The following is a 6,731-nucleotide window of genomic DNA, read 5'->3' as shown; positions in this document are numbered from 1 at the left end:
CAGGAAAAACTGTTGGTAACTACCCTGTATTACTGGGCCATTAAGGTTCACCCTATTCCCACAGGAAATATCCAAATTCAACAGTGCAGAACTCCTAATATCACTCCTTAAAATCAATAATACCAAAACAATATGTATAACTGCCATTTATAAACCTCCAGATAACAACATAAATACTGTAGAAAATATTCTGTTATGGGCACCCCATTGCATAAACCATGAAACTATAATATTAGGAGACCTAAAGGTAGATTGGCAACTTAAATACTGATATCCCCACTAAAGCCATAAACCTATATGGTTTCACACAGCTAATAAGCGGGCTACCACTAGAATTAACAAAAGCTCAACAAGACATTGAGCACTAGACCGGATCCTTACCAACAAACTAAATAAATTAACCAAAGCTGGATCCCTCTTGGACAGCATAAATGACTATATACCAATCTATGCCATCAGACACTGTCAAACCCTAAACAAACAAGTCATATGTAACCAAAAAGGAACAGAACCAAATTCAACAAAAACACTTGTATTGAAAAACATATGTAATATAAATGGAATGTACTTAGAGCAATGCCCCCCTAAAAATGTTCTTGCACATTTTAATCAAAATTTCCTTAAAACACTAAACAATCTTGCCCCGACACATAATAAAAGAGTAAAATTGAACCGCACACCATGGCTTACAAAGAAACAAAACCCCTCATGCCACAAAAGTTTAACTCTTGGAAATAATGGTGTAAACACAGAACTTAATAACTTTCCAGTTTTTTAGACATCTTAGAAACCTTACAAAAATACAACATCAAACAGTACAATCAAACATACTATACAAACCTACAATATGTACACCAAAATAACCCAAAACTTTTATGGTCATCCTTAAATAGACTATGTCACTCTGATAAAGCAGCCACTCCATCTCCAAAACCTGATACTACTCCTGATATCGCCTCACAACTTAATTCTTACTTTATGCAATCAGTGCTATCCTTCTTAGGTAACAACATCTCCACTTCCCTGACACTCCTCCACTCATCCAAAACCACTCACAACATTTTGGCTTTAGTCCAGTACCCACTTCTACAGATCGAGTTCATATTAAAAACACGAACATTTGCTTACCCGAACACCTAAATGCCAACACATATTCTGCAAACCACAAATACGCCGAATGCCCTAAACTGCGAAATTCAAAAACTCAAAATGTCGTACTTGTCCCATCCTATCGCCAGCTACATACTACCTACACAAACAAACTAAATAAACCACATACATACACTAACCAAAACTCTACTTCTAACCCTAAACTAAACCCTACTTCTAACCCTACACTAAATCTTGCATATGCCACCATGTATGTACTTAACTTAACCCGGACCCTAACCCTAAGGTCCGTAACTATCGCACACTTACCTTACGGAGCTATACCGCAGAAGGGCCAACCATGACAATTTGACATTTCGGATTTTGTGCATCAGGACGATCAATGTTTTCGCGGTTCGATGAAGACATGTCGGCGTTTAGGTGTTCGGGTAAGTAAACATTTGTGTTATTAATATGAACCCTACAGATCAATATCTCCTCAATACCTAAAACAGGCCGCAAAAGCAATAGCATTCCACATGTCCACACTAATAATTAGGTCTTTATCAGAAAATATCTCCTGTCTCTATGGAAACAATCCTACAAAAAATCTAGAGAAATGCATCAACTCACGGATAATACAATAACCTCACATAAGCTTCTCTCAGACACATGACATGACTTTAGGCCCTACTACAGTACTACCACCACTCTCCTTCATTATACCAATACACTAAACTGGCACAGGAATAACAGTCAACTAGTTTCTACCATGTTCTCCGATCTGTCAGAGACTTTCAGTACAGTTTCACATCAACAACTACTAAAACAGTTCTCCTCAATTGGACACACAGCCCTCCCTGCAATGGTTCCTCAGTTACCTGTCTGGAAAGCAGCAAGCAATAAAAACAGCAGCAGAGTTACTCCTTTCAGTCAGTCACTATAGGAGTCCCACACGGTTCAGTCTCAGGCCCACTCCTTTTCAATATATTCATTAATAAGCTACATACCACCACTCACCTTTCTAGCGTAATCCAGTATGTAGATGACTCACCACTAATATATGCAGCCCCAAGTATAAACAAGTCCAAGCACTTTTACCAGTATTCCTTTCTTTTCTTTATTTGCACTCGATCTGGTACCAGATCGAGTGCAAATAAAGAAAAGAAAGGAATACTGGTAAGAGTGCTTGGACTTGTGTTTTTTGTGTTAAACTTGTGGTTCAAGAAGGTGTTTGGAACTAAGTATAAACAAGCTCTGGGAAATCACCCAAAAATCATTCTCTTCAGCTGAAACCTTACTAAAAAGAATAACACCTGCTGCAAAGTCCTAAAAAAATTAAATTAATGCTTTTTACTTCATAAAACTGGCATAATTAAAAGCAATCATTTACCAAAACACTGACAAATCATACTATCTTTGAAAGAGTAACCTGCGTTAAGTTTCTGGGAATCACAGTAGATGATAATCTTAAATTCGATCTGCATATACTATAAAATCATTAAAAAGACACACCAGAAAGTAGGTACCTTTTTACAGGGCCAAAGAATGTCTCAACGACACTGCAAGAAAAACTCTAGCCTCTACTTTCAACTCTGCTATATGCCTCCACTGTCCTAACTAACTTAAATATTACACAAAGAAAAAAATAACCACATGCTACAGCAAACTACCCAGATTCACCATTCATCTCACTCATAGGACCCACTATTACCATGCTTTAAAGGAATTAAATTGGTTTGAACTGCCCATCTATCTGTGATACTCACAACTGTCCACTACCTACAAACTCATCAATTATATATTATATATATATATATATATATATATATATATATATATATATCGACAGCTGAGAAGACCGACTCGAACTGGAGCTCCAGAAGATCGAAGTCGCGGGTTGCAGAACATCGACAATGCAGAAGACCGACGACGGATGACAACATAAGGTTTAGTGTGGGCTTGTAAGGATTTTGGTGTGTGTTGTGTGTGTGGTTTGTGGAATGGTGATGCGTTTTGTCTTGTATGGGGTTTCGTCTTTGTGTACCGTCGGTTATGTGTGGTTTCGTGTTTATGGACTGTCGAATATGTGGTGTCGGTGATGTGGTTGTCGGTGTTGTGTGGTTTCGATTATGTCAGGTAGAACCATATATATATATATTACAAATCTGTAGTATAATATGTGTCTGCCATACAGCTCTCACTGAAAGAAAGATCACTAAATCTCAGATGGTCAAACCTGAAATTATTGATAACCATTTGAAATATGCATTTAGATTTCTAGATGCAGATGACTGTCCTACCCTAAAACTCCTAATAATGTGATAGAAACTTAAAAGGCCACTCATGTTCTCTAATCTGCTTCCTCATCATGGTGAGATGATGATAACATTTGTTAACCAGGTAGGCCACTGTACATACAGTCCATTTTCATGGGAGACCAAGGAGGAATGTTTGGTTAAGTAACGTGTTTAAGGTCACACAGTAGGCAAATGAGAGCTGAAGAAATCAAACCCTGTACCACAGGAACTATAACTCACAGCCTTAACCCACTGCTCCAGCTGCCCATAAATAATCTATCCCTAGCACACTATGGGTCTGATTTACATAACCTCTTACCAGAAACAAGTCCAATACCATGTGGAGTCTACTTGTTAACAGATGGTACACTTGTGACTTTACTTAGAAGGCATCTCCGCTCATCAGCTGTCTTTGCTTTAACTGCTTTACTCCTCCGTCCTTTTTCCTTCATTCTGATCTTCTCCTTATCAGCTGATGTGTTCTCATTTCAGTTTTCTCACAGCATTTCATACCTTATCTTTTCCTTTACATCATATTTAGAAATCTACAGCTCACCACATTTTCTTACTTACCATCCCTCCATTACCTATATGTCACATTCCTTGAAATTTCTCTTACCTCCTAGAATGTTTTCTCTCCTGCTAATCTTACACTGTCCCTTTCGATTATTCTGCCCCGATCCGTTTTGTGTTACTTTTCTGCCATTCTCCTTCTGCAGAGCCATTCATTGAAAATCTAACAAATGATGTACACTTCCTGGTGCCCCTTCTGTTTCATTACTTAGTACATTACAAATCTAAACTTTTTCACTAAGCTCAAACTGTACTTAACATTTCCAGTGATGGCTATGAACCCAGTGGACATACAGAAGCACTAAGACAGCTACCCAAATGTTTCTTATGTTTATTCAAAAGGACCTCAAATAACCATTGGATAGATTTAAGTACTATTTAATTATATATATCTGTTGTCGCCTCACAGTAAGATGCTGTCTGGTTCGATTCTCAGCTAGAGCATCTTCTGCGTAGAGACATGCGTGAATGGGCGTTCCTTCGTTGAAGGTTGTGCATCAGGGCTGGTAACTCGGCATGTAAAAATCAACTACCAATCATTAGCGGACCAGAGTTCCGCTGTGGTGACCCCTAACCGGGAAAAGCCGAAAGACACAACAACAGCAACAGTAAACTGTAGTGATTTAGATCAGTCCCACAGTCTATTATTACTGCATTTAGTGCAGTACCAATATTGAAATGGTACTGCCAAGCAAGACAAAGCAGACTGACAAATAAATAAAAAGAAATAAATACACAGCCTCTGCAATAATGATCATTTCCGCTAGTTTGTCACAGGAACAAAGAGATGAGTGACACACATTCATTATAGTACTCTGTCTGGTATTGTACAGAGTCTCAGACTTCATGCTGTGGAGTCTTTGCACGATATTATGGTGTAATAATATCTATACTAATACCTTTGAACCCACCCTCAACACAGAGAAAATATTGTCTCAAAAAGTATTTCTGATTAACTATGCTAGTAGACTGTAACACATATTTCCTTTCTATATGAACTGCAAAGGAAAGCCATCTTTGCTCATACATTATTCCTCAATATTTAAATATATCTTACAACTGGATCATTTTCTTTCTAATTTCATGTTTCTTTTTACTTCAGTAACACATAATTTATATTATGTATGTATGCGTTATTTATTGCAAAGTTTGTTTAAGCAACAACAGAAGAAAAGCATAAAACACAGTACTTTGGCAAATAGTTAACAGGACATATGTTATGAATGTATTTGAAAAATTATTTCCAAAAAGCATATCCATGGAAATTGCTACCAAAAGACTTCTCTGGAAAACAGATCTACATGCTTTCTTATAGTATGTTTTCTACTCCTGAGTTTTAATTTCTTGAAAGTAAAACATTAAAGACTTATGCTTTTGCAATTTCATATGACTTTTTGAATGGCAATACCAGTAGGAACAGATGTTCACTGATCCATGACTGGGCAAATCCTAGTGTTTCCTTTTCCAGGAGGGGATCTGTCTTTACCAGATTCCAGAAATAATGTAATGTACTAAGGCCACCCATTGAATTTGAGCTCAGATTTCTGTTGAGAATTATTTCAGTGGGAGCATTTGCCTGGAAGTCAGGTCAATAATGTGTGGAAGAATTATTGCTCACAAAACACTGCAAACAAAATAAATGGGCAGAAAGAACCCTCTGTCTAAAGTTACCTGCATGATCTGTTTTTAGGTTTATAGCTAAAAGTTATACAATATGAATGTGCAGAAGTAGAGACATCAGGAATGAACTGAAAGTAGTGACTGTGTGCTTGCATATCTGCAGTTGAGTTAGTGAAAGCAGAAATATATGAACTGGGCATTTCCTGCTGAGATACTTGTTTGCCCAGTATTCAGCAGTATTATATAGATCTGTGTATCACAGATCTAATGATGAGTGATCATATACTTTCTCCAAAAAAAAAAATCTACTAGCAGATATTTCAAAAATGTGCTTGGTGAAAAGTTGTTTGTATTTTTAAACATGTATTTGTGTTACACATACTGCTGGCAGCTTTTTTAAACAAAAATGCATGTAATCACTATGAAAGTTTTTACTCCTATTTTATATGCAATGTTAATGTATTATACATTGATTACAGAAATACATATGATCCATTTCTATATATTTAAACTTCAAGTTCTGTTTAAACTTACCCAAGCCCATGGCTCATTTCAACTATATCACTTTTACTTACATTTGCATTATGCTCTTAAATAATTTGTCCATTTTATCTGTTTGTTTATTTAGGAGAAGGAGGTTCCATGTTGTAATACAGAGAAATATTTTTGTCAGGCTGCATTGTAGTTCTGAATAATATAATCTGTCACCTCAAGTTTATTTCAGAACTTTTGACAGTCGAGGAAGTTACCTGGGGTAATTGAGCAGAACACATAATGATCATAAAACAACCTAGCATGAAAAAACACATACAATAATGACCAGGGTGATTAATTCTTAGGAGATGTCCAACAAAAAAAAAAGGATTTGCTATGGTAAGGTTACTGCATAGATTAGGATGTGAAGAGAGTGTTTTATCTGGCTCTGTAAACCACATTTAGGTGGGGTATGAAAAGATTGCAAATCAAAATATCTGATCAGAACTGGCTTCACTACTTTTCCCGTTACTTATAAATAACATCTCTGCTGACATATTCCAATGTCAAATGATACTTTGTGCCAATAATTGGCATTTTCTAAAACTCAATACTACACCAGACTATATTCATTCAACACTACAAGTAATGTCTTACCAGTCTGAGCCTGGCTTA

This window comes from Protopterus annectens, chromosome 5.part1 (assembly GCF_019279795.1).
Source record: "Protopterus annectens isolate FY-2018-M chromosome 5.part1, PAN1.0, whole genome shotgun sequence".
In the NCBI taxonomy this organism is placed as follows: Eukaryota; Metazoa; Chordata; order Ceratodontiformes; family Protopteridae; genus Protopterus; species Protopterus annectens.
Note: the sequence above shows the minus strand (reverse complement) of the source record.